This window comes from Passer domesticus, chromosome 1 (genome assembly GCF_036417665.1).
Source record: "Passer domesticus isolate bPasDom1 chromosome 1, bPasDom1.hap1, whole genome shotgun sequence".
Lineage (NCBI taxonomy): Eukaryota > Metazoa > Chordata > Aves > Passeriformes > Passeridae > Passer > Passer domesticus.
The window spans coordinates 114,226,973-114,240,817 of NC_087474.1; the positions used below are offsets into that span (position 1 = coordinate 114,226,973).

At 45.9% G+C, this 13,845-nt stretch overlaps 1 long non-coding RNA gene across 1 annotated transcript; it reads left to right on the forward strand.

The window, feature by feature from the left end:
* Nucleotides 1-1,892: 1,892 nt before the first annotated feature.
* On the forward strand, nt 1,893-5,496 carry LOC135309145 (uncharacterized). The gene is made up of 3 exons (XR_010369461.1): nt 1,893-2,029; nt 3,139-3,224; nt 4,978-5,496. It is a non-coding gene; the product is annotated as an uncharacterized LOC135309145 (long non-coding RNA).
* The last annotated feature ends 8,349 nt before the right edge of the window (nt 5,497-13,845 follow it).

Below are 13,845 nucleotides of genomic sequence, written 5' to 3' on the forward strand. Positions count from 1 at the left end.
AGCACCCTGCTTCTCTTTGCCTCCCTTTATCTCCAGTCTCAGTAGGGTAAGAACAATGTTCCTCATGTTGAGGCACTGAGATACAGTGAGCTAACTGTATTTATGGAAGGTCCAGAGCAGATTCCTTTCGCTGTTATAGCATGTGCTTCAGAAGAGTCTTTGTCTGCTGCAGAAATCTCCCTGCACCCTACAATCAGGGGAGCAATAAAAAAGGTATCTAAAAAATGTGGCAACAGTGCAGAGTCAGCAGTGCTTGAAATCAAAACAAGGTCTTCAGGGAGCAAAACAATCTTCCCACTCTGGAAAAATTCCTGATCCCCAGTTTCCCAAAATGCCATGGCAAAACATAATTGTCATGGCTCTTCCTATCTCTAGCATCTGTCATCAAAATGGCCTGAATGAAGCTGTTATTTGTAGTGTGTAGCTCATCCAAAACCTCTATCAATGAAACCACTTAATTGCTTTCTTTGGGATATTATGCAGTTGGCTTTTCTGTTGTAGTTTTCCTTGTCAAGGCGATAATCTTGTGACTCACTGTCATGAGGGAGGCTTCTCTTTCCTGCCAGCCGTAATGGTAATCCACTCACTCCTGGGTCTGTGCTTGCTCCTGCAGATGGGAAGACACCTCCTGACTTTGTTGGTACCTTCAGGAACACATCAGAAACTATTGGATTCAAATGCGGGTACTGAGAAGCTGCGGGATGGAGGTAGTGGTAGATAAAAGTTCTTTATGCAGTTCATTAATATTGAATCATTTGTTGGATAACTATTTGGAAACTATTGCTACTGCTTGATTTCAAGCAGAGAGTTGCCTGTGGAATCATTCATAAATTCAAGCCTTCCCAGGGGCTACCCCAGAGCTGAGCCATTCTGCCACAAAATCTAACTGAGGAGCCCTGTTCACAAGGGTGGGGTTCCACCCATCCCTCTCATTTACTGTAAAGCAGGTGCTTTAAGCTCTGTGAATGTAAAAAGTGAATGAGGGCTGCCATGAACAAGCTCCCTTAAAATCCTAAAAATTAGTTGTTGATTCCATTATTTAGAATCTCTGTCCAACAAAGCACTGCAAAAATTCAGGAGCTCCCTTCAATTAATGCTAGATGCATTTAGATTCCAAGGTTTTTAACATGCTGGAGATAATAACCAGCCTTTTTGGAGGAGGTTTTTCTAAATGCCTGCTGCTGGCAGCTCTGAGGGATGGGATGTGAGGTGAGGAAGGTCTTTGAGGGTGCAGTGCAGCATTTCTCTTCCTGCTGAAGATTTTTCAGGTCTCCCTTTCTCCATGCTCTACTCTCTTTTCACCTTCTTTCTTTTGGCTCCTCTCCTCCTCACCAGGCACAGAGGCTCTGTGGCACTTCCCACAACCCATAAGAAGCACAGAATATCAGGTTATAAGTACCTAGCCAAGGGTGTTTAGGTGGGCAGTCAAGCTGAAACACAGCTTTTGGAGGAGATGTTCTGCTTCAGTTTATATTGAATTTTATGACAGATCATGAAGCCTGCTCCATCATGGTTGTTTCCCCATGGCCAGGCAGCTCCAGCAAGCCAAAGGGAGTGGCAGTTTTACTTGTGAAGCCACAAAAGCAGCCTTCATCTCTTGCTCTGTCAAAGTTTGCTGCCTTTGCCAGCTACCAGAGATTATTCTGTTGCATACCTACTAAAAAGAAGTCCAGGATTTATTTTTTTAATGGGGTTGAACCAAGCTGTCGGTCCAAGAACCAACTTTACAAGAGGTGTGTGATGCACACCCTCCTCAGTGGTGATGGAACAGAGCCCAGCAAAGCTCTGCAGGGTGCAGCTGAAACATTCCCTGGCTCAGGGTGAGACAAAAAGGTGATAAACAGCAGCACCTGGGGAATATTCCCCTTCCCACCTACCGCCACCACCTTCTCTCTTTCTGAAAAACACAAATAAGCCAACTCAATTTGCATTTTCATAGCTGGGAGTGATTGCTAAATTAATGAACACTGCTATTTATATCTAAATAATCACAGTCCTAAACAACTGCTTGAAGGCATCAGTATGCAAGGTAAGATTCTGGTTTCAGGCAGCACTTGTTGTCTGAAGAAGGAAAATCCATCCCAACTACAAAAAAAAAAAAAAAAGCTTTACAATATTTCAGACAATCTGAGGGAAACTGAAATAAGAAAGTTATGTGAGCAGTGTATACAGACTTGGCTTGCTTACCAGACTGTGCTGGCCTTAACATTATTCAGAGGAAATACTTTTGCTAAGCAGCTTCCTTTAACCATCTTAGTGGCCACAGCCCTGCTGGGGACTTCAGCATTAAGCTGTCCTGCACAGGGCACTCAGCATTGTTCCCAGAGTGCGTGAAGAGCCCTTGCAAGCCGGCTCTGTCCTCACTGCCTTTGGCTGAGTTTCTGCAAAGTGAATCTCTTGGCTTAGTGCAGAGCTTGTGAGGCCACTTAAATCTCTCTGACCCCTTAATGAAGTTTTTAAAAGGGCTTCATAAATCTTCATCACTAAGAATTGCTTAAAGCCCTGCAGGGTTTCTCTAGTGGCATTAACCACTAAAACAACTAGACAGGCTCAGGTCTATTTATTGCATTCATCTTCATTATTTCATGGGTTTTCCTCCTTTATAGTCTTTTACATAAGCTGCAACCGAGAAAGGGAGCTCAGGAGTGGGAGCTCTGAGTCAACACTGCCTGTCTGGCAGCCTGTAGCCATCCACTGTGACTACATTTGATCAGTCCTCTTCTTGGGGATGTTTTCTGTGCTGGCAACTGAATGTTGGTCATTTATCCTTCCTTTTTTAAATAATTGTGTTGTTCCTCATTAGGGAAAGAACCTCATTTTTGCCCTTCCTGTGAAAGCATTCCTCAGGTCATAACCTGACAGCTTCAAAATGGATTAGTTACCTGCCTGCCCCTTAATTTTCTTTTCTTTTTTTTTTTTTTTTGTCTTGGACTTTTGGCTGGCTTTTTATAAGTAGCATGAGTATTCTCTGAAATAACTTCCAACCAGATGGATATGTAAAGACTGCTAGGAAAGTATAATGATTTTTTTAAACCTTTTACATACCATGTAATGAGATCTCCACAGTGAGTGTGTGGTTTCTATATACTCTGTATACTCTATATACATATATATATATACTCTATATACTCTGTACAGGTTGTTTGATTCTTCACCTTTGCAAAGTGAGGACAGAAGAGTCACGACTGAGGTTCACAGACAAAGAGAAGGATACTCCAGTGAAGGTAAAGTTATTGAAACCAGTGAGAGACTTTAAAGAAATTGTTTCAAGGCTAATTCTGCAGACAATTAAGGACTAAGACTCTACCAAGCTTTTGAAGGATTGGAGATCCTTGTGGTCCAACATGGTTCAGCCAAGCTTGGGCTGCCCCATTCCATCACAAAACCATACTTTTGTGAGCTAGATGATTTTCAAGGTTGCCTTTTCATTCAGCATTTTGTTTATGCCATCAAGAGTGCCGTGGAAGTGCTACTTTAGAGCTGTAGTGATGTTATTTTATTTTGTTTTAAATGTATTTATATTACAAGAAGGTCTTAGGGACACAACCTCAGAGAGTTCTGAAACAGTGTGCATGGAGCAGAAGAGAAGCATTATGCTTCTGAAGGCCAACAAGGTCTTCTTATTGAAGGGCTTGACACTGAAATATCAAATCTGCCAGAAGTGTCAGCTATGATTAGAAAAATCATCTGGGTTGCTAGCCTGGTTCAAGACTGGAAGAAAAAGTAATGTCTGGTGAACATGGGGGAGGCTCAAAATCAGATTGTGATGCGTGAAGTGAGTACTTGAGGCATTGAAGGAGAGCTCCAGACTCAGTTGAATTGATATTTCTTCCTCTGAGGTCAGTGTGCTCTAGATGATGTCATGCTGTGATGCCTTCACGTGTGAGCCAGTCAGATAATTGTTTTTAGTATAGGGAACTGTAGGATAGATTACATGATGCACTGATGTCTGCTCTAGAAAGCATTGGTCAATAGCGTGCTAGAGACACTCTTTTACCCTAACAGGGATAAGATTAGATATTATCTGACTTCCTGGCTGCTTAAAGGCTATGCAAGTTCACCCAAGTGCTCACTTATACAGCTGTTAACAAAAATTCAAATTAGGTCATGGCTTTCAAGTCCTCAAAAGACCAAAATCAAAAGCAGGGGACAGAAGAAGTCAAAGGGCCACCATAGCCTGAGGTCCGTAAAATGTCAAGAAGTTGGAGAGATAAGAAAGAAGGCTTCAGCAAGTGACTCATACCCTGTCCTATAAGAAAAGATGGAAGAATCCTATATCATGGCCCAAATGACCTGCCAGAAGTTCTGTCTCAGTCCCGAGTCCCCCCCACAGCATTAAGCTTTGCATGAAAGCCAAACATAAAAGGTCTGTGCTACGAGCAGAGACCTGGGAGGGAGGGTGGGTGGGTGGGTAGGTGGCCACTGTCCTATGGCCAAGGCATGGTCTCTGACCTTATGCCTGCTCCTAGCCCTGTCCATTTAAGCCTCCCACTGCCTGAAAGTTAGCTATCTACATGTCTTTGAGGGCATCAGCCTCAGGATTCAGCTGAGGCTTCACATACACTCTATTTCCAGCTCACATGGCTGTAAATCTGTGATGTAAGTGAGCCAGGCTGGGGGAGGAAAGTGACACTGGACAGGCTCTCCTGTACTGGGAATTTGGAGCAGAGATGCTTCATGGCTATGGAAACACTCAGGAAAGGCAAAGTTTAAGTTCATACAGTGAACTATCACACCATAGTCCCATGATACACTGCCTTTGCCAGCTGAGCTGCTGCAGCCAGCTCCTGCCCCAGATGCTTGTTCCCACCTCTGGCCTGCAGTTTGTCACCTCCTCAGCTGTGCCAAAACAACTGCGTGTAGAGCAGTGCTTAAATCAGCACACTGAAGTGATGGAAGTTAAAAATAAACTCTTTGTGGGAGGAGCAGAGGAAGAGCTATTTTTAATTGTAATCACTTCAATGGTCTTTCTTCCAGTGTGGTCCCACAAGGAATTTCATTAATACAGCTGGGAGAAGGCAGTGGATTGCTGTGCTGGCACTGGAGTGACTCCTCCAGGCAGAAGAGTCCCTCCTGGCAGGGCGAGAGGATTTCTGGAGCCAGGATTGCACCAGGGACAGTGTGCTGCAGAATTGTACCTTCCAATATGCAGAATTATGACTTCCCTACCTCAAAACTACACACAGGTGTCCCAGCTCTCCATTAGCTATTCTGCCTCCTAGATTCTCATAGCTTTCATTAAAAAATTATTGCATGCAAGCCAGCATTACCATTAATAAAAACAAATGAAGAGACACTGAGTTTTTTTTCCTGTTTTATAAACAAATACTCCTTGTAATCATTCTGAATACTAGCCTCCTCCACAATTTACTATGGTATGGTTAGATGTCACCCATTAAAATATATTCAAACACAGAATGCACAGTAAATTAAGAATAAAATACAACAGAAGAGATGCAAAACCAGTTTTATTTAATAAAGTTTCTTACAGGATGAGGAAAGGAAATATTTATATGTTCCTTAAAAGGAAAAACATCTGAAAAGTGTTCAAACAGTTGCAGCGCAGCTACAACATGAAAATTCACAGAATAATTCAGCAACTTATTTTGTTTAGGCTTTGGTCATTTCTGTGCTGAGATGATCTTCTCTGTGAGTGAGTGACATGTGCAAAGCCTTGGCGATGTCTCGTGTTCAGGCACCTCAGTGATTTGCTTCTGCTTGAACATGGAACACCTTCACCTGCATTCAAATGTTCCTGATGCATTTCTCCAGAAGCTTTGTACCAGTGAAACACATAAAACAGGAGCAGATTTCAAACTGCTGTCGCCTTTTGAAATAAATAATTAATTACACTTCTTTTTGTGTGTCATTAACATGATCAAAAGTTTTTCTGTGATATTGACTGAGTTCCAAAGCACTCCTCAAGAAAATGGGGCAGTAGTTTAACTTCCATCACACAGGAAAATGAAGTTGTATCCTGAGTCCTGCATCAAGGCACCCTTACTTTGGGACTCATGATCTATGTTCTGGATCACACCAGTTCCTGGATGTTTGGGTGTGCAGGCAGGATTTAAATTTAAATTCCTAGACTCTGAGTATGTTTAGTATGTCCTTCAATTCTCTTTTAATAAATAGAACCAAGGACATAGTGAGTCAGTTTTGTAATTAGATTATATAATTGTTTCATGAACTCTGTACAAATTACCTCTTCTCTGTATTGTTTTTGCAGTGTATTGTTTTTCTTGAATAATATGGCACATATCCAGTATATATTGCAGTCAATAAAGTACCCCAGTTGATAGTTTGATGGCCTACAAATGAATAACTGACATCAACAAAAACAATTAAGTCATTGCCCTTTTTAGTAATATCAGTACTCTTCATTAAGACCACCAAATTTATTTTTAAATATGAACATGTTTCCTTAAAAGCATCTCATTACATTTTTTTATTACCAAGAGGCAACCACAGGTGAACTCTATTGCTCAGGTTTCAACAAATTTGTGGTTCTAAGGTTGACATTAGCATGTAATGATGTAAAGGAAATTGCATTTTATTGCATTTTAATTAAGCAGGTCAACTTCAGCAGGCCTTCCTCCAGGAAAATTCCCATCAGAGTTTAGTCCTTCATCACCAGATTTTACTTACTTCTTGAGCTTTGCACAGCAGGTTTTAGCCTTCCAAATGGAGGACTGACAAAATAATTTAATCCATTAAACAGTGTCTTTTTGACACATGGAAAAAGTGTTGGTTTGGGTCCATACTCACATTTAGCATTCAGCCAAGGTCTTCCAGGTGTGTTCCTGTTCATTTGGTCCAACGCCATTAAATTCAGGGGATCTCCTTTTCCAGCTGAGAAGTTTGCTTTCCAATTCTCTCCCTAGGCTCATCCTAGTCAGCTCTGTGCTCCACAAGTCCAAATGCTGAGCAACAGTTAACTTATTTCAGCACAGAATATTTTTAATCTCCTGGTAGCTACAGCACACAACAATTAGTTTTTCCTCTCTATGCTTGTTAGGGGAATCACTTGTGAAAGATATGTCACCTTCTGGACCTCAGAGGTACATGTAGTTCCAAGCAGGCACAAGGAAAATACATTCTTTCCACTTCTTGCAAGCAGAAATGGAAGTAAATTTGTTTGGAAAACTCCTGCTGAAGGAAATGTTATTCAACAATTCTGTTGAAGCTATCAAAACCAAACCAAATTAATCTGAAAACTTAGCACAGGTCACAGTTTGTGATTTGAGTAGTAACCATTCTCCTAGGTTATTCCTATTTATTTAGTTCCTATTTTAGTAGGAACTAGAATAAGAGTGCAGCATAAATCCTGGTTTCAGACTGAGTTACATCCCTCTCCAATTCCGTGAGTGAAATATCTTGGAGCATATTCATGCAAGCCTCTACCTTTAAAGTAAAAAAGTTTAAAGACTTCAACCCAGAGCACAGGCAGCAGTTTCAACCAGCTCAGGGGTTGTTGCTTTCTCTGTGCCCTGCTGACCAAGGAGAAAACTAGAGGTTTTGCTGTAGTTTCTGGTGGCTGAGAAAGGATGAGATGTTGAAGTTTTGGCTTCTGGTCCAGGCATGACAGACCTTTCCTACCACTCCAGATGTGAGCCTGTTACCAAACTGAAAGAGAAAAAAAAATACAGAGGACCTTTTGTGCCCTCTCAAGATGAACTTTGTTGCATATTCAATTCCAAGTTGATTTTCTTTAAAGAGCTAAATACTTCAAAAACCACACAAAAGTCTTAATTTTGGATAATATGAAATGTTTTGATCGATAAAACATTTTTTGGAGGGAAAGAGTTTGGTTTAGTGTAGAAGCTGAAACACTTGATTTAAGTAGTAGTTGGTAAAGCTGTGTGCCTAGAGCCCAGCTGGTGATCTGTGGGGAGTGGCACTGCATAGGGTGTCACCTATGGGGCGTTTGGGGAAAAGCTGAAAATAGCCAGGGAAAAGCCCTCCAGCCAGCTAAGCACTGCTGAGTTTTCATCTCCCAACACTCCTAGGCTCTGACAGCCCCACCTCTGCTGGATTTATCTGTGACGCCATGAGATGCCACTGATGCCAGTGCTCGTGGCTGTCCTTTCTGCTGGGGTCACTGGCCCCCAGAATTAAGGGGTGCTGCCCGTGGAGCTGGATCTGCCATCTTTGGTGTCCAATGGCATGGCATCTGTGTCATAAAGAGGTGCTGTTAAATCTGACAGAGCCTGGCATAAAAAACAGAGAGAACTTACACTACGTTTACTGTTAGTTCATTATAGGAGCTCATGGTAGCTGCTGAGCTGGTTTGTTTGGGACCAACAGCTTCCAAGCTGTGATAGCAGAAAACTCTGCATTAGCTGACCAAACATCCATCTGGAGTCTGTATAAGAATCTGCTTAAAGCCAGTTCAGTGAAGTAAAAATCATGACTTGAAGGGCCGAGCCACAATTCTTGCTGGTAACCTCAGAAGTGAATCACTGGCAAGGTTTATTTCTGCAAGAGGTGTTTCCATGGAGGGCTGTGACACTGGCTCTTCATGTTTAAGTCATTGTGAACAAGGACAAATTTCAGCCGAATTAGTAGACTTAGACATTTTTAGGATCTGGATAAATGAGCAGAGACACAGAAGCAGGGCTTTTTTGTAAGCCCTGTTTCACACACCCTATTAAAAAAAAACAAAACCAAACCAGCCTACAGTAACATTACAAAGAAAATGTACTGCTACAAAGCAAATAACCTATGTAGATTTATACTAAAACTGTGTTGTTGGGGGGTTTTAGATTATTACTTCAGAGGTGAATATTAAAGTTGTGTGCTGCTAGGCTTATGTTTGATTGTCATTGGCAAATGCTAAACGTATCATCCAGGTATCATCCTGGTTACTGATGAATGCTAGCAACTCTCTGAAGTTATCCCGTAACACTGTGGCATAGTATTTTCTTCAGAGTTTATTGAAAGTGTATAGGTCCATTTTTTTTCCCCTTGGCAATAATAGTCACTCTATACAACACATTTATTTACTCTGAGAATTGCTTACTCAGAAAAAGGCTGCTAACTCTACCCATATTAAGAATACAAAAAAAAAAATTAAAATCTCAAACCTCAGTAACATCAGGATTACTCCTATCTCCTTTGTTACTGTGTTCCATCTTTAATACTAAAACTATTTTGTCCATCAAGAAAGACAAAAGAAGAAATTATTACAATATGTGTATGTTAAAAATGTAAGAAATTACAGCAAGAAAACCCTTAGGTATACTGGACTATGATACTTCTTGCTCATCTAATTGGAATTAAAAGAAAGTCGTTTGACTCTTTAAAGTTCAGTCATCTGTGACCTCTTAAAATCAATCAATACCAGCAGGGGAACAATATTGCAGCCACCTAGTTTTGGGACGATCGGCTTTTTAATTGTTCTTTTGCCTGTTTGCAGATACTGGCGTCCTTTACTATTGAATTGTAAATTCAATGCGAGCAGCAATAACTGATGCATAAACCCAACCTTTTCCTAAAGTAATCGAAAAGTGCGGATTATTTGCACGCCCTCTTTGGTCGTGGAGGCTTAGGCGAAATGGATAAACACTGGCAGTGATTACATGAGCGAAATGGAAATTGCGGTATTCCCACGTCGAACGTGTACATTTATACTCCTAGCTGCAAATAGAGGGCTGTGTCCGCGAAGCCATTAACACGGACGGTAAGAAAAGCAAAAGGGAACGAAGGCGTCGCCTCGCCGGAGGTGAATTAGCAGCATCGCTTATCTCCGGGCCGATGGGGATGGGACCCGCCCGGCCGGGACCTGCCCCCGCGACTGCCTCCGACACCTCCATCTATCAAAGGAGGGAGAAGCCTGCGACTGCGGGGATGGCAGGCAACGCCAAGGGGGGTACACGCATTCTGCCTGTCCGTGGGGCCCCACAAGTCTCGTTGGAAACCTCTCCCCACCTCCTCGGTCTCCATCCTACCTCCCGTGGCATGCTTGCTCGCACCTTCCCGAGGCAGGAGCCATCCACTTACTTTTGATAGCAGCGAGGAGCAAGGCTATTAATAGGCTATCTAATTACCCCGAGCTGCTAACTCTGAAATCTCTCATTCTGTGATGTGGTTGTTTTGATTTGATTTTCCAATCTAGTAGCGCTTGCATGTACAGAACTGGTCAGACTCGCTCTGGAAGATATTATTTTAACTTTTAAAAAATCTACTTTCATTCCAAGGAGGAACAAAGTCCCCAAACTTTGACATTTCACACGAAAGCAGCAAGGTGAAACATTATTAGTTGGGATGGAGGGAAGCGTCTTGCTTAGCTAAGATTACGAATGTCGTTGGTTGGGGGTTTATTATGATTATTACTGGCACGTGTTCTCAGACATTTCGGTCAGGCAGGTAAATGGCGGGGAAAGCGGTTCCAAAAGGGAAGGCGAGAGGTTGCCACGATGCCAAGAGAAACGGAGCGGCCCCGCCGGAGCTCAGCGAGGACACGCATGAAACGGAGCTACTCCCGAAAAATGCTTCCAAGAGGATATATTCATTTTGATCTGTGGAAAACATTTCACTGGAAGACTGTGACCTGTTCTGATGGTTTCCTTTATTTCCTGAACAGAGAAGTAAGAAGACAACTATGTGGGGGGTTTCCCGGCAGGTTTCGATGCGTACAGAAACCAATATTTTTTCCTTCACGGTAGCGACAACCGTCCCAGGGAACAGTCGGTGATGGTTTTTTTTGGTTGGGTGGTTTTTTTTTTTAGGTGTTTTGTTTAGCTTCGTTTTTGTCGGAGTTCTTTTGGGAGGGGTGGGTTTAAGTGAGAAAGAATTAACTCTGCGCTGCGGGCGTGGGGGCGGAGGCAGGATAGCTAATTGCAGATCGGATTTGATATTGCCTAACATCCGTGCTAGGGAACGGGGGGAGCATGAGGAGCAGCTCGGCTCTAAAGGGAGGAGAAGTGCGGCTCCGCCGTGCCCCGCGTTCCCGGCTCTCTCCCTCAACGACCTCTCGCACCAAGAAACTTTTCCCCGCGTCTTCCTGTCAGATCCAGCAGAAGAGAGCCCTGAAAGCCTTGCCCAGCGCCCGGGCAGGAGCGGACAGTGATCCCTACGGCTCCGGCCCGGCAGAGGCGGCGGCGGGAAGGGCTCGGCTCCCACCGCGGCCGCGGGCGGCGGCGGCTCCCACCCCCCGCTTCCCTGTTCCCCCGACGGGGCGGCGGGAGCCAGGCTGGGAGCCTTTCCTTCTGGCCCTGTTGCCTCGAAACGGGTTCTTTCACTAGGTGTGAAAGGCGATTCGCACTCAGAGTCGAGGCGCTTGATTTATCTACGGTTGTGCGCAGAAAGGGGCACTGCGGTTAAAAACAATACACAATATTCATCCCCGCAAGCAGTGAGTGGAACACGGCCCCACAGCTTTTTAGCAAGGGCATTGAGGTGCGCGTTGATAAAACGGTCAGAATTAGGCCATTTTAGTCACCGATTCCCAAAACATTTAAAACGGCCGAGGAGCAATAAAAATAATCCTAAACTCATTTTCAAAGTTCCTGCGTGTGTGCTGGAAAGAGAAAAATCGTGTATGCGCCTGCTGGACAGAAGCAGCTAGACCGTGTTTTTTAGGGTGCTGCGTGGGTCCCGGCTGCCTCCCGGTCACCCCGGGGGCTGGAGGGCATCCGCTCATCCTGCGAGCCCCGCCGGGGCTCGGCGTGCGGGAACCGCGGAGCGCCGGCTCCGGGACTCGGGTTACGCGGCAACAGGAGCCTCCTCCGCGCGTTTTGTTGATCTTATTTATTTATTTATTTTTTAAGGCTGAAATCATTAACTAGCCGGACCTCAGAGACTGGAGGTAGGGCAAATAAAAAGAAGCTACATATCGCTATTTTTAAAAAGCCTCCAAACCTAAAAAAAAAAAAAAAAAACAAAAAAAAAAAAACACCAACACAACAAAAAAACCTTAACTACACAGAAAGTGCACACTTGGGCATGTATTGCATAAATGTCCGTGCGGGGTCTCTGCTGCCTGATGCTTGTTTGAGAGTCAAGTGTTTAAAGACACGGTGGAAATCACCCAAAAGCACGCAGCAGCAGGTCACCAGCTGACCGGGAGGCCGCTGACTCCAGTGGGGAATATCCTCCTGCCCCGCTCCCCGCCGCCGGGCACGGCTTCAGCCTGGGGGGAGCCGAGCGGCCGGCAGGGAGCGGGCAAGGTTCTGCGAGCCGGGGCAGGGTGTCCTGCTCCACGGGGCCCGCAGCCTGCTGTGTGCGGCCAGCCAGGACGGCTGGAGCTGGAGCTCGGCCTCTGAGCACCAGGCAGCCCTTCGTTAGGAATTTCGGGGAAAGAAAAACAATTCCCTCCTCATCGTTGATAGTTTGGGGGTCCGTCCTCACCCTGGGACACACCTGATCTATCCCAAAGGGCACGCTCACCGTGCCCGCCCTGCTCGTGCTGTGGCGTGTCGGGGACCCTGCTGCTTTGGGCGTCAATTTTGGCTGACCACTGCCCTTAGCTCCCCGGGCTGTCCCACCCGACCAAGAACAGGGCTGATGTCAAAGACCCCTATCCCTCTGAAATCCATCTCCTCCCGGGCGGACGCGGAATGCTCCGCCGGCTGCTGCCGCCGTTCCTAAGCGGCCGGCAGCTCCCGGCTGGGCTGAGCGCTGCCGAGAGCCGCCCGTGCCCCGATCGATATGTCCGCTTCAATGTCACAGCCGCTGGGCAATGGAAACAGTCCGTATCGAGGGGTGGCCTTGATAAAAGTATATTTTAGGTAGCGCGGATAAGCGAAGGGGAGAAGAGAGGGGGAGAGGTGCCGGCACGTCGCCCGTAATAACCGCGGCGCTTATCAGCCCGGCCTAAACTCCCCAGCAGTTTCTAAAGTACATTAAGTTACATAAACACGTCTCGGAAAAGAATACACTCCAGCCCGCGATAGTCACCAAAGTGACCCCTCGCACCGGAGCCGCCGGGCGCCCACGGGAGCGCTGGGGCCGGGCCGGCGGGGGATGCCCGCTGCTCCCGAGACTGTCCGGGCCCAGGGACAGCGAGGGCGCGGCCGGACCGAGCCCTCCCCTCCTCCCCAGTGCATCCCTGGTAAGGGAATCACGTTTGCAGAGACCCGAGAGTGGGGGAAGGAGCAAGAGCTCGGCGCTTGCACACGGCTTACCCCCAACCCTTTTTTGGGAGGCTGAAGTGCCCGCGAGGGAATTTGCCTTAATTGGATACGAAACTTTCTTTTTCCCCCAATCTGCCTTCTTCCCTCTTTGGCCACAAGGACCAGGAGCGGTGGTCACCTCGTTGGCACCTCCTTCCCGCAGCCGAGCACACCCCTGCCCTCAAAAATGTCCCTGCCCCTGCACCCCCGGGACCTGACCCAGGCATGGTGCAGGAGATACCTGGGAGCCTCCCGGAGCCCCGGGGTGAAAGCTACGTCAGCAGAGCGGGATTTGGGAGAGGAGTGACGTAATGAAGAGTTAGGAGTGTATGATTTGAGCGGTTCCACGGAAAACCCGAAACGAAAAGGAGTGGAGAGGAAAGGGGTGACTGGGAATGGTTTCCCACGCTGGTCCCAGTTTAAGCCGGGTTTTCTTATCGTGTTTATCGGAGGAAATAAAATGAAGCTTGTGGCCCGGCTATAACGTAAACAGGCTAATCGGCAGGGAAAAATCCAAGGCGCCTGAGTGTAAAACGCGGGTCACTTTGGAGCCAGGGAAAGAGGCGCCTGCCAGGCCAGCGTGGCCGTCCCTCCCAGCCATCCTCACCTTTCGGGCAGGCACCCTCCGGGCCCAGGCGGGTCCCCACCGCCCCCCATGGGCTTGCATGAGCCCCGGCAAACCCCTCCCAGCGAGCAAAGCCCGTCGCTTGAAAAAAAAAAAAAACCCAAA